We start from the raw sequence: 15,000 nt of genomic DNA, 5'->3' as shown, positions 1-15,000 counted from the left end.
AAAAAACGATACCGATTATTTCCGCTATTACATTTTAACGCATTTATCGGCCGATGATATCGGCAGGCCGATATTATCGGACATCCCTACTTATAAACACAGGAAATATGTCAATGGACACATGAAGACCAATGTATGATCCTGCAAATACTTGGTATCGGATCGATACCTAAATTTGTGGTATTGGTATCATCCAAAACCAATGTAAAGATTCCAAACAAGAAGAATAAGTGATTATTAAATTTTAACAAAAGTGGAGATAGAACATGTTTAAACTGAAACCCCCCAGATATTAACAGTAAATGAACAAGTCAATTAATACATTTTTTACAGCGTGTCCTTCATAATTTTGACGAAATAATAAAATGTGAAATGACACAATATGTTACATCAACAGTCATATTAAAGTCATTTGTTTGCTCTAAAAGACAAGTTGTCTAGTATGTTCACTATTTAATTTAAGGCCAAAATTGTTCTTTGATTGCAATAAAGTTAAAGTACCACTGATAGTCACACACACACACTAGGTGTGGTGAAATTACCCTCTGCATTTGACCCATCCCCTTGTTGCACCTCCTGGGAGGTAAAGGGGAGCAGTGAGCAGCAGCGGTGGCCGCGCTTGGGAATCATTCTGGTGATTTAACCCCCAATTCCAACCGTTGATGCTGAGTTCCAAGCAGGGAGGTAATGGGTCCCATTTTTATAGTCTTTGGTATGACTTGGTTTGAACTCACAACCTATCGATCTCAGGGCGGACACTCTAACCACAAGGCCACTGAGCAGGTTTAGAAGAAGAAGCATACGTTTAATGTACCATAACATTTTTTGTTAAAATAAAGCTAATAATGCCATTTTTTTGTGGTACCCTTTATTTAGGAAAGTATCGACAAGTATCGAAAAACATTTTGGTACCGGTACCAAAATATTGGTATCGGGACAACTCTAATCTGTATATACGGTATTTTCCAGACTACAAACTGCTACTTTTTCCAATGCTTTGAACTCTGCGGCTTAAAAAAGCAGTGCAGAAATAACAGAATTTATGGAATTTATGTGCTATCGTAATGTACTCGTTAGCAAATATTCTAACACGTCTGTGTTAGTATTAACTTGCAATGGCATTCTTTTTGTGTTGTTTCAGTTTTTTAAATTCACTAAAACATCACCGTGGAGTTATGGAGTCTGTTTAGCTGATTGGAGAGCAAGCTTCCGCAGCTTTTTGGTCCATGACGATGACTTCTGTTTTGTTCGATAAGCTTTTTTACTGCCATGTGACAGGCACCGTTTGGAAACAATTAAGGTATGTAAATAAACATTTACAAAACTTTTTGTGACGATATATACTGCACCGTATTTTTCAGACCGTAGCCACAAGTGGCAGATGTGACAGATAAAAGTTATAACTTTACAGTACTTTATATTAGAAATGGCAACAGCGGAGGATGAATGTCCCATAACAAGAAGATAGAGAAAAATAAGAAACTTATCGACTACGGTGAACGTGCGCATATTTTCAGGACTTATGCAGATCCCAAATACAGATCAGCAGGTACCAGAAGGTAAGAAAAGTTGCTTTTGCATAATATTGCGAAACAAAACGCCAGATAATGTCTGCTAAAAGTTTCGGTGTTGTTTACTGGCGTCATCTTGCAGTCTACACGTATCTCTTATGTGTGACTGCCATCTACTGGTCACGCTTATCATTACACCATGCACAAAATAAAATAGCTTCGAGGTCGGTAAGCACAACCAGAATTATTGCGTACATTAGCCGCACCGGGTTACAAGGCGCACTGTCGATTTTTGAGAAAATTAAAGGATTTTAATTACGTCTTATCGTCCGCAAAAATACGCAAATTGAAATCTGAAAATCCATCAAGCGGTGCGGATTCTTAGCTTGCCAAAATCGTACTAAAACATTTTGACAGATATTTGAGCACCGTGTGTAATGTTCTATATTCTCAATGGAACATTTTAAAGTTTCGGTGTTATTTACTTGAGTCATATTGCAGTCTACACGTATCTCTTATGTGTGACTGCCGTCTACTGGTCACACTTATCATTACACCATGTACCAAATAAAATAGCTTCGAGGTCGATAAGCACAACCAGAATTATGCCGTACATTAGGCGGGTTACAAGGCGCACTGTCAATTTTTGAGAAAATTAAAGGATTTTAAGTGCGCCTTATAGTCTGCAAAAATACGTAAATTTAAATCTGAAAATCCATCAAGCGGTGCGGCTTCTTAGCTTGCCAAAGTCGTACTAAAACATTTTTGACGGATTTTTGAGCGCCGTGTGTAATGTTCTATATTCTCAATGGAACATTTTAAAGTTTCGGTGTTGTTTACTGGCGTCATCTTGCAGTCTACACGTATCTCTTATGTGTGACTGCCATCTACTGGTCACACTTATCATTACAACATGTACCAAATAAAATAGCTTCGAGGTCGGTAAGCACAACCAGAATGATTCCGTACATTAGGCGGGTTACAAGGCGCACTGTCGATTTTTGAGAAAATGAAAGGATTTTAAATACGCAAAAATACGTAAATTGAAATCTGAAAATCCATCAAGCGGTGCGGCTTCATAGCTTACCAAAGTCGTACTAAAAACATTTTGACGGATATTTGAGCGCCGTGTGTAATGTTCTATATTCTCAACGGAACATTTAAAGTTTCGGTGTTGTTTACTGGCGTCATCTTGCTGTCTACACGTATCTCTTATGTGTGACTGCCATCTACTAGTCACACTTATCATTACACCATGTACCAAATAAAATAGCTTCGAGGTCGGTAAGCACAACCAGAATGATTCCGTACATTAGGCGGGTTACAAGGCGCACTGTCGATTTTTGAGAAAATTAAAGGATTTTAAGTACGCAAAAATACGTAAATTGAAATCTGAAAATCCATCAAGCGGTGCGGCTTCTTAGCTTGCCAAAGTCGTACTAAAACATTTTGACGGATTTTTGAGCACCGTGTGTAATGTTCTATATTCTCAATGGAACATTTAAAGTTTCGGTGTTGTTTACTGGCTTCATCATGCAGTCTACACGTATCTCTTATGTGTGACTGCCATCTACTGGTCACACTTATCATTACACCATGTACCAAATAAAATAGCTTCGAGGTCGGTAAGCACAACCAGAATTATGCCGTACATTAGGCGGGTTACAAGGCGCACTGTCGATTTTTGAGAAAATTAAAGGATTTTAAGTGCGCCTTATAGTCCGGAAAAAATACGTAAATTGAAATCTGACAATCCATCAAGCGGCTTCTTAGGTTGCCAAAGTCATACTAAAGCATTTTGACGGATTTTTGTGCGCCGTGTGTAATGTTCTATATTCTCAATGGAACATTTAAAGTTTCGGTGTTGTTTACTTGAGTCATAGTGCATTCTACACATATCTCTTATGTGTGACTGCCATCTACTGGTCACACTTATCATTACACCATGTACCAAATAAAATAGCTTCGAGGTCGGTAAGCACAACCAGAATTATTCCGTACATTAAGCGGGTTACAAGGCGCACTGTACATTTTTGAGAAAATTAAAGGATTTTAAGTGCACCTTATAGTCCAGAAAAAATACGTAAATTGAAATCTGACAATCCGTCAAGCGGCTTCTTAGGTTGCCAAAGTTGTACTAAAACATTTTGACGGATTTTTGAGCACCGTGTGTAATGTTCTATATTCTCAATGGAACATTTAAAGTTTCGGTGTTGTTTACTGGCTTCATCATGCAGTCTACACGTATCTCTTATGTGTGACTGCCATCTACTGGTCACACTTATCATTAAACCATGTACCAAATAAAATAGCTTCGAGGTCGGTAAGCACAACCAGAATTATGCCGTACATTAGGCGGGTTACAAGGCGCACTGTCGATTTTTAAGAAAATGAAAGGATTTTAAATACGCAAAAATACGTAAATTGAAATCTGAAAATACATCAAGCGGTGCGGCTTCATAGCTTACCAAAGTCGTACTAAAACATTTGGACAGATATTTAAGCGCCGTGTGTAATGTTCTATATTCTCAATGGAACATTTAAAGTTTCTGTGTTTATTGGCGTCATCTTGCAGTCTACACGTATCTCTTATGTGTGACTGTCATCTACTGGTCACACTTATCATTACACCATGTACCAAATAAAATAGCTTCGAGGTCGGTAAGCACAACCAGAATTATTCCGTACATTAGGTGCACCGAGTTATAAGGCGCACTGTCGATTTTTGAGAAAATTAAAGGATTTTAAGTGCGCCTTATAGTCCGGAAAAATACGTAAATTGAAATCTGACAATCCATCAAGCGGCTTCTTAGGTTGCCAAAGTCATACTAAAGCATTTTGACGGATTTTTGTGCGCCGTGTGTAATGTTCTATATTCTCAATGGAACATTTAAAGTTTCGGTGTTGTTTACTTGAGTCATAGTGCAGTCTACACATATCTCTTATGTGTGACTGCCATCTACTGGTCACACTTATCATTACACCATGTACCAAATAAAATCGCTTCGAGGTCGGTAAGCACAACCAGAATTATTCCGTACATTAAGCGGGTTACAAGGCGCACTGTAAATTTTTGAGAAAATTAAAGGATTTTAAGTGCGCCTTATAGTACGGAAAAATACGTAAATTGAAATCTGACAATCCACCAAGCGGCTTCTTAGCCTGCCAAAGTCGTACTAAAACATTTTGACAGATATTTGAGCGCCGTGTGTAATGGTCTATATTCTCAATGGAACATTTAAAGTTTACTTGAGTCATAGTGCAGTCTATACGTATTTCTTATGTGTGACTGCCATCTACTGGTCACACTTATCATTACACCATGTACTAAATAAAATAGCTTCGAGGTCGGTAAGCACAACCAGAATTATTCCGTACATTAGGTGCACCGAGTTATAAGGCGCACTGTCGATTTTTGAGAAAATTAAAGGATTTTAAGTGCGCCTTATAGTCCGGAAAAATACGTAAATTGAAATCTGACAATCCATCAAGCGGCTTCTTAGGTTGCCAAAGTCATACTAAAGCATTTTGACGGATTTTTGTGCGCCGTGTGTAATGTTCTATATTCTCAATGGAACATTTAAAGTTTCGGTGTTGTTTACTTGAGTCATAGTGCAGTGTACACGTATTTCTTATGTGTGACTGCCATCTACTGGTCACACTTATCATTACACCGTGTTTCAAATAAAATAGCTTCGAGGTCGGTAAGCACAACCAGAATTATTCCGTACATTAAGTGGGTTACAAGGCGCACTGTCAATTTTTGAGAAAATTAAAGGATTTTAATTACGCCTTATAGTCCGCAAAAATACGTAAATTGAAATCTGAAAATCCATCAAGCGGTGCGGATTCTTAGCCTGCCAAAATCGTACTAAAACATTTTGACAGATATTTGAGCGCCGTGTGTAATGTTCTATATTCTCAATGGAACATTTTAAAGTTTCGGTGTTGTTTACTGGCGTCATCTTGCAGTCTACACGTATCTCTTATGTGTGACTGCCATCTACTGGTCACACTTATCATTACAACATGTACCAAATAAAATAGCTTCGAGGTCGGTAAGCACAACCAGAATGATTCCGTACATTAGGCGGGTTACAAGGCGCACTGTCGATTTTTGAGAAAATGAAAGGATTTGAAATACGCAAAAATACGTAAATTGAAATCTGAAAATCCATCAAGCGGTGCGGCTTCATAGCTTACCAAAGTCGTACTAAAAACATTTTGACGGATATTTGAGCGCCGTGTGTAATGTTCTATATTCTCAACGGAACATTTAAAGTTTCGGTGTTGTTTACTGGCGTCATCTTGCTGTCTACACGTATCTCTTATGTGTGACTGCCATCTACTAGTCACACTTATTATTACACCATGTACCAAATAAAATAGCTTTGAGGTCGAAAAGCACAACCAGAATTATGCCGTACATAAGGCGGGTTACAAGGCGCACTGTCGATTTTTGAGAAAATTAAAGGATTTTAAGTACGCAAAAATACGTAAATTGAAATCTGAAAATCCATCAAGCGGTGCGGCTTCTTAGCTTGCCAAAGTCGTACTAAAACATTTTGACGGATTTTTGAGCGCCGTGTGTAATGTTCTATATTCTCAATAGGACATTTAAAGTTTTGGTGTTGTTTACTTGAGTCATATTGCAGTCTACACGTATCTCTTATGTGTGACTGCCATCTACCAGTCACACTTATCATAACACCATGTACCAAATAAAATAGCTTCGAGGTCGGTAAGCACAACCAGAATTATGCCGTACATTAGGCGGGTTACAAGGCGCACTGTCGATTTTTGAGAAAATTAAAGGATTTTAAGTGCGCCTTATAGTCCGGAAAAATTCGTAAATTGAAATCTGACAATCCATCAAGCGGCTTCTTAGGTTGCCAAAGTTGTACTAAAACATTTTGACGGATTTTTGAGCACCGTGTGTAATGTTCTATATTCTCAATGGAACATTTAAAGTTTCGGTGTTGTTTACTGGCTTCATCATGCAGTCTACACGTATCTCTTATGTGTGACTGCCATCTACTGGTCACACTTATCATTACACCATGTACCAAATAAAATAGCTTCGAGGTCGGTAAGCACAACCAGAATTATTCCGTACATTAGGTGCACCGGGTTATAAGGCGCACTGTCGATTTTTGAGAAAATTAAAGGATTTTAAGTGCGCCTTATAGTCCGGAAAAATACGTAAATTGAAATCTCACAATCCATCAAGCGGCTTCTTAGCTTGCCAAAGTCGTACTAAAACATTTTGACGGATTTTTGAGCGCCGTGTGTAATGCTCCGTATTCTCAATGGAACATTTAAAGTTTACTTGAGTCATAGTGCAGTCTATACGTATTTCTTATGTGTGACTGCCATCTACTCGTCACACTTATCATTACACCATGTACCAAATAAAATAGCTTCGAGGTCGGTAAGCACAACCAGAATTATTCCGTACATTAGGTGTACCGAGTTATAAGGCGCACTGTCGATTTTTGAGAAAATTAAAGGATTTTAGGTGCGCCTTATAGTCCAGAAAAAAACGTAAATTGAAATCTCACAATCCATTAAGCGGCTTCTTAGCTTGCCAAAGTCGTACTAAAACATTTTGACGGATTTTTGAGCGCCGTGTGTAATGTTCTATATTCTCAATGGAACATTTAAAGTTTACTTGAGTCATAGTGCAGTCTATACGTATTTCTTATGTGTGACTGCCATCTACTGGTCACACTTATCATTACACCATGTACCAAATAAAATAGTTTCAAGGTCGGTAAGCACAACCAGAATTATTCCGTACATTAGGTGCACCGGGTTATAAGGCGCACTGTCGATTTTTGAGAAAATTAAAGGATTTTAAGTGCGCCTTATAGTCCGGAAAAATATGTAAATTGAAATCTGACAATCCATCAAGCGGCTTCTTAGGTTGCCAAAGTCGTACTAAAACATTTTGACGGATATTTGAGCGCCGTGTGTAATGTTCTATATTCTCAATGGAACATTTAAAGTTTTGGTGTTGTTTACTTGAGTCATAGTGCAGCCTACATGTATCTCTTATGTGTGACTGCCATCTACTCGTCACACTTATCATTACACAATGTACCAAATAAAATAGCTTCGAGGTCGGTAACCACAACCAGAATTATGCCGTACATTAGGTGCACCGAGTTATAAGGCGCACTGTCGATTTTTGAGAAAATTAAAGGATTTTAAGTGCGCCTTATAGTCCAGAAAAATACGTAAATTGAAATCTGACAATCCATCAAGCGGCTTCTTAGCTTGCCAAAGTCGTACTAAAACATTTTGACGGATTTTTGAGCGCCGTGTGTAATGTTCTGTATTCTCAATGGAACATTTAAAGTTTACTTGAGTCATAGTGCAGTCTATACATATTTCTTATGTGTGACTGCCATCTACTGGTCACACTTATCATTATACCATGTACCAAATAAAATAGCTTCAAGGTCGGTAAGCACAACCAGAATTATTCCGTACATTAGGCGGGTTACAAGGCGCACTGTCAGTTTTTGAGAAAAAGAAAGGATTTTAAGTACATTGAAAGTTTCGGTGTTGCAGTCTACATGTTTCTCTTATGTGTGACTGCCATCTATTTCTTTTGTAAGCTGTACAATACAGCAATACTCCAGTGTCCGGCTCCCTCACAGAGGAAAGGTGTGGTATGAGCAAGCAGCAGGTTTTGCAATGTGAAGGAAAAGAAAGGGCAAAGTGTTGGCAAGCTGAGGCGAGGGAACCTTTCTGCTGGTTTGAGCTTCACATGTCCTCCTCTCCGCCACTCGCAGCAGGGCCCAGACCAAAGGTGAAGGGTAGCACTTTTTGTCCCTCATCTGCCTCTCCTCCTCGTCCTCAGGCGACTTTGTCTCATCTCGCCTTAAAACGCCAACATGCGTAATGTGGAGCGATGGCGGTTCTCCGGGTACTTCAAAAGATGCCTGTTTTGATCACAAAGAGGGCTGACATGAAGGAAAATAGCATTTGAAATGATGCAACCAGACAATTGGCGGGGGGGGGCTCTCTGCAAAAAAAAATAGGGACCCCCCCTCCCCTTGACATGTGCAGTAGATGAAATGGAGCGATTTGTTCCCGCTCAGATCAATGCTGCAGGGCAAGGAAAAAAAGCAAAAAAAGGTGAAAGGAAACAATAGTGAAAGTGTTCTCTTTGTGGTCTTTACCTGCTAAGCAAACATGTCATAACTAAACTTGGCTGCCAAGCGTGCCCTCCTGACAGCTCTACACTTTCCCTCAGGACATGAAACATCATTAACATTATTATTGTTTGACTTCCTCCGCTACCCCCCCCCCCCCCCCCCCCCCCCCTTTTCCCCCCCTTCGTTCAAAGGAGATGTATTTACATGATGGATCCGCGGTATTGACTGAATAATTTCTATAGAGCTGTGAATATGCAAATAGCTGCTCAAACGGTTAGAAAATGCATACCCCACGTGCAATTATGTAAATTGTCTTTGGTTATTCCTTCAGCGACTCGCCCTTGTGTTCGCTCATGCATTCATTTGCCATATTAGGGCTGGCCTGGCAGCGGCGGGCTCTCTGCGGGCTGTGTGGACACACAATGGCAATCCTCCTCTTCAGAGCTGAGTTGACCTCACAGCTCGGCAACACCATGGAGAGAGCTTTCTTTCAAGAGGCCCTGCACACCTCACCAACATGCTCAGCATGCATAGTCTACACCACCACCTTCTTCTTTTACTTCTTTTCTTCTTCTTCACCTTCTTCTTCTTCTTTTCCTTCTTCTTCTTCTTAACCTACTTTTTTTCTCCTTCTTTTTCTTCACCTTCTTCTTCTTCTTCTTCTTCACCTTCTCCTTTTCTTCTTCACCTTCTTCTTTTTCTTCACCTTCTTCTTCTTCTTTACCTTCCTCTCCTTCTTCTTCTTCACCTTCTTCTCATTTTCCTTCTTCTTCTTATTCATCTTCTTCTTCTTCTTCTACTTCATCTTCTCCTTTTCCTTCCTTTTCTTTTTCTTCACCTTCTTCTCCCTTTTCTTCACCTTCTTCTTCTTTTTCTTCACCTTCTTCTTCTTCTTTACCTTCCTCTCCTTCTTCTTCACCTTATTTTCCCTTTCCTTCCTCTTCTTCTTTTTCTTCACCTTCTTCTTCTTCTTCTTAACCTTCTTCTTCTTCTCCTTCTTTTTCTTCTTCTTTTTCTTCACCTTCTTCTTCTTTTTCTTCACCTTCTTCTTATTTTTCTTTACTTTCTTCTTCTTCTTCTTCTTCACCTTTGTCTTCTTCTTCACCTTCGTCTCCTTCTTCTTCTTCACCTTATTCTCATTTTCCTTCCTCTTCTTTTTCTTCATCTTTTTCTTCACCTTCTTCTTTTCCTTTTCCTTCTTCTTCTTCTACTTATTTTTCTTCACTTTCTTCTTCTTCTCCTTTTCCTTCTTCTACTTCTTCTTCTTCACCTTCTTCTTCTCCTTTTCCTTCTTCTTCTCCTACTTCTTTATCTTAACTTTCTTCTTCTTCACCTTCTTCTTCTTCTCCTTTTCCTTTTTCTTCTACTTCACCTTCTTCTTCTTCTTCTTCATCACCTTCTTCTTCTCCTTTTCCTTCTTCTACTTCTTCTTCAACTTCTTCTTCTACTTCTTTTTCTACTCCTTCTTCTTCTCCGTGTCCTTCTTATTATTTTTCTTCTTCACCTTCTTATTCTTCTACTTCTTCTTTTCCTTCTTGTTTGCCTACTTCTTCTTCTTTTACTTCACCGTCTTCTTTTTCTTCTTCTCCTTCTTTTTCTTCACATTCTTCATCTACAACTTTTCTACTCCTTCTTCTTCTCGTGTCCTTCTTTTTCTTATTTTTCTTCTTCACCTTCTTATTCTTCTACTTCTTCTTGTTTTACTTCTTCACCTTCTTCTTTTTCTTCCTTTTTCTACTTCTTCACCTTTTTCTTCTCAGTTTCCTCCTTCTTATTATTATTCTTTTTCTTCCTCTACTTCTTCACCTTCTTCTTTTTCTTTATCTTCTTCTTCACCTTCTTCTTTTTCTTCATCACCTTCTTCTCCTACTCACGTAACTTGCTGTATAGTGCAAACAAGAAAGACAGGAATACATAGCTCTCTGATTAGTGTACGGGAGCAGGTGAACACTAATCAAAGGCAGGTGAAAATAATCAGCCCCCATGGCAACTAAAACACAAACCCAGGGTTGCTGAAAATAGAACTAAGGGAGTCAAACTAAAATAAAACATGATACGGACAACGGATCATGACAGTTTGTTTTGTCCCATTTACAGGTCGCAGGAATAAATGCGATCAAAAGCCCATAGGAGTCGCTCTACTCAGCCTATTAAAGCACTTAAAATAACATCCAAACATCTCCAACGTTTTATATACACGCTGCAAGTACATACAGTCGTGGTCAAAAGTTTACATACATAACTAAATTTTTGTTTCATCTGACATCACATGGATATATAAGACCTTCTGGAGGAAAGTTCTGTGGTCAGATGAAACAAAAATTGAGCTGTTTGGCCACAATACCCAGTAATTTGTTTGGAGGAGAAAAGGTGAGGCGTTTAATCCCAGGAACACCATTCCTATAGTCAAGCATGGTGGTGGTAGTATTATGCTCTGGGCCTGTTTTGCTGCCAGTGGAACTGGTGCTTTACAAAGAGTAAATGGGACAATGAAAAAGGAGGATTACCTCCAAATTCTTCAGGACAACCTAAAATCATCAACCTGGGAGGTTGGGTCTTGGGTGCAGTTGAGTGTTCCAATAGGACAATGACCCCAAACACACGTCAAAAGTGGTAAAAGAATGGCTAAATCAGGCTAGAATTACGGTTTTAGAATGGTCTTCCCAAAGTCCTAACTTAAACCTGAGGACAATGCTGAAGAAACAAGTCCATGTCAGAAAACCAACAAATTTAGCTGAACTGCACCAATTTTGTCAAGAGGAGTGGTCAAAAATTCAACCAGAAGCTTGTAGATGGCTACCAAAAGCGCCTTATTGCAGTGAAACTTGCCAAATATTAACATTACTGTATGTATACTTTTGACCCAGCAGATTTGGTCACATTTTCAGTAGACTCATAATAAATTCACAAAAGAACCAAACTTCATGAATGTTTTTTTTGTGACCAACAAGTATGTGCTCCAATCACTCTATTACAAACAAATAAGAGTTGTAGAAATTATTGGAAACTCAAGACAGCCATGACATTATGTTCTTTACAAGTGTATGTAAACTTCTGACCACAACTGTATATCGATATATATATATATATATCGAATATCTAGTTTAAGTAAAAATATATCGAGATATACTTTTTTGTCCAAATCGCCCAGCCCTAAATGTTGATGTGTTTAAGGAAACATTTTACCGTTTTCGTATACAACAAATTACCATATTTTTCGGACTATAAGTCGCATTTTTTTTCATAGTTTGGCCGGGGGTGCGACTTATACTCAGGAGCGACTTATGTGTGAAATTATTAACACATTACTGTAAAATATCAAACAATATTATTTAGCTCATTCACGTAAGAGACTAGACGTATAAGATTTCATGGGATTTAGCGATGAGGAGTGACAGATTGTTTGGTAAACGTATAGCATGTTCTATATGTTATAGTTATTTGAATGACTCTTACCATAATATGTTACGTTAACATACCAGGCACGTTCTCAGTTGGTTATTTATGCCTCATATAATGTACACTTATTCAGCCTGTTGTTCACTATTCTTTATTTTAAATTGCCTTTCAAATGTCTATTCTTGGTGTTGGTTTTATCAAATAAATTTCCCCCAAAAATGCGACTTATATAAGTTTTTTTCCTTCTTTATTATGCATTTTCGGCCGGTGCGACTTATACTCCGGAGCGACTTATACTCTGAAAAATACGGTATCTGCCAATAGAACAAGAAAATTCGGCTTGTCAAGACTTTCCAAAACAAGTAAAATTAGCTAAACTCAATGAACCCAAAAACACCTTAAAATAAGTATATTCTCACTAATAACACGTGCACTTTTCTTGGTAGAAAAAAAATTAGACCTTTTTGCTCAATATGTTGAAAAATATTCTTAAATTAAGTAAATGCTAGTGCCATTATCTTAACATAATGATATGCGCTCGGCATCATGATTTTTTTTTTCATGCTTGAAGTAAGAAATTATTACTTGAAAAAAGTAGTTTTATACTTGTGAGTGTTGATGACACAGCTTAGCAACAGTTGATATTCTAGTTTCAAGCATGTTTTACTCAATATAGGTCATCAAATCTCAGCTACAGGCTGTAATATCTTACTGAGATAATTTAGCCAAAACCCTTAAAACAAGTAAAACACTCTAACATAAAAACTGCTTAGTGAGAAGAATTATCTTAGACAGAAAATAGGCAAATATCACCCTTATTGGAGATATTTAATTTTACTTAGATTTCAGTTTTTGCAGTGTAGACGTCTGACACTTTTCTATGTGCCTGCCAGTCACTATCGGGAGTCTATTGAAAAACCCGCAGAGCTCAATGGGGCCTATGAGGTACAGAGAAGCCACAGGTGCTTGAAGCTCTTAGAGAGAATGCCAAGAGTGTGCAAAGCAGTAATCGGAGCAAAGGGTGGCTATTTTGAAGAAACTAGAATATGAAACATGTTGGGTTTTATCAAATACATTTCCCCAAAAAATGCGATTTATACTCCAGTGCGATATATATATGTTATTTTTTTATAAGCGGTAGAAAATGGATGGATATTTTACGGTAATGTGTTAATCATTTCACACATAAGTCGCTCCTGAGTATAAGTCGCACCCCCGGCCAAACTATGAAAACAACTGCGACTTATTGTCCGAAAAATACGGTATATCTTGAAGATCACTGCTATTTTTTTCCACATAAACTTCATAAACATTTCATAGATTCACCCGGTCACAACAATAAGTACACACTCGCCGAATCGATTCAGACTCTGCATAAAAAAAGCTGTTTTTATTTGAATGTAACAAGGGTTTGAAGTTGAAGATTCGATTGTAGGTTATTCCCAGCCTTGGGTGCTGAAAACCTAAATGCTTTCTTGCCCAGTTCAGTTCTTAAAGGAGGAAACAACTCCACAGTAGAAACCCCCCCCCCCCCCCAAAAAACGGGTTATAAAAGTGACTGTACACCTAGGCCAGGGGTCGGCAACCCGCGGCTCCGGAGCCGCATGCGGCTCTTTGATCACTCTGATGCGGCTCAGCTGCATACTTGCCGACCCCCCCGATTTTCCCGGGAGACTTCCGGATTTCAGTGCCCCTCGCAGAAACCTCCCGGGATAAATATTTTCCGATTTTCACCCTTACAATAATAATAAGGGCGTGCCATGATGGTACGGCATTTAGCGCCCTCTACAATCTGTATTAACAGCGTGCCAGTCCAGCCTCTTGTTATATGCATCTTCTGCTAGCACACGTAAGTGGTCAACAGCCACACAGGTTACACTGACGGTGGCCATATAAAACAACTTTAACACTCTTACTAATAATGCGCCACACTTTGAACCAAAACCAAACAAGAATGACAAACACATTTAGGGAGAACATCTGCACCTTAACACAACATAAACACAACACAACAAATACCCAGAATCCCATGCAGCCCTGACTCTTCCGGGCTACATTATACACCCCTGCTATCACCAAAACCCGACCCCACCCCAACCCTGCTCCCTCACACATCAACCCCCCCCGGTCGCACCCCCGGCCAAACTATGAAAAAAACTGCGACTTATAGTCTGAAAAATACGGTAATCGTTGCCCCTTTACCTCCGGGTCATATTTAAAATATCATAAAGTGCGGTGGCACCTCATGGGAACAACATAGGTGCATGTTAGAAGAAAATGGTGCAACATCTCCAAAGTCGCTTAATAGTGTGAGCTTTGTTCACAACCTTTTTCATGTGTGTTTTTGGCAATGAGCTCATTAATGTGTTCCCTGGTTTTTTTTTTTAAAGTACAGGCAGTGGGATTTCTACAAGGACAGCTCAGTATAAAACACATGGCTCTGATCATACTTCTAACCTCCATATAACCTAATTCTGACTTTACTTCCATATGGCCCGGGAGTGCTGCATTAAAGGTGACATAGTCAGTTATGTTGACATATTTCCATTCCTGAACAGTTTAGCGTAATTGACACTTTATGTGTTTTGTTACTCCCACATTCCTTTCTCCGACTCACTTCAAACTTCACACATCAAAACTTAAGTGTTAATTTGGCAGAAGTGGGTAAAGTGCAGCGGACATATGCAGTTATGTCAGATTGAACAATATGTGCAGTGCGTACCCAAAAAACAGAGCAGATATTGATGTAATAATGCAGCATTTACAGCACACAGGCTGTGTCGGGTAGAAAGCGTTGCTGTGGGGGTGAAAATGTATCCCGTTGCGACAGCCAGTGTGACTTAAAGACCGGTTTAGAGCAGGAACAAAGCTCAGGAAGGAAATGCAGAAGACACACTGAGTCGTGAAAAACAAAAAAAAAACTT

At 38.9% G+C, this 15,000-nt stretch overlaps 1 protein-coding gene across 1 annotated transcript in view; it reads right to left on the bottom strand.

Annotated features, from left to right (window-relative positions):
* Nucleotides 1–8,158: 8,158 nt before the first annotated feature.
* The window catches only part of LOC140680191 (uncharacterized), a 126,141-nt gene continuing 119,299 nt past the window's right edge, over nucleotides 8,159–15,000 (bottom strand). The window contains exon 5 of the mRNA XM_072916606.1: nucleotides 8,159–8,461. The gene's annotated coding sequence lies outside the window, so the exon portion shown is untranslated. The remainder of the gene's footprint in view (nucleotides 8,462–15,000) is intronic.

Source organism: Nerophis lumbriciformis, linkage group LG28, assembly GCF_033978685.3.
Source record: "Nerophis lumbriciformis linkage group LG28, RoL_Nlum_v2.1, whole genome shotgun sequence".
NCBI lineage: Eukaryota > Metazoa > Chordata > Actinopteri > Syngnathiformes > Syngnathidae > Nerophis > Nerophis lumbriciformis.
The sequence above is the reverse complement of the archived record's forward strand: the minus strand, read 5'-3'. Positions and strand labels throughout refer to the sequence as shown.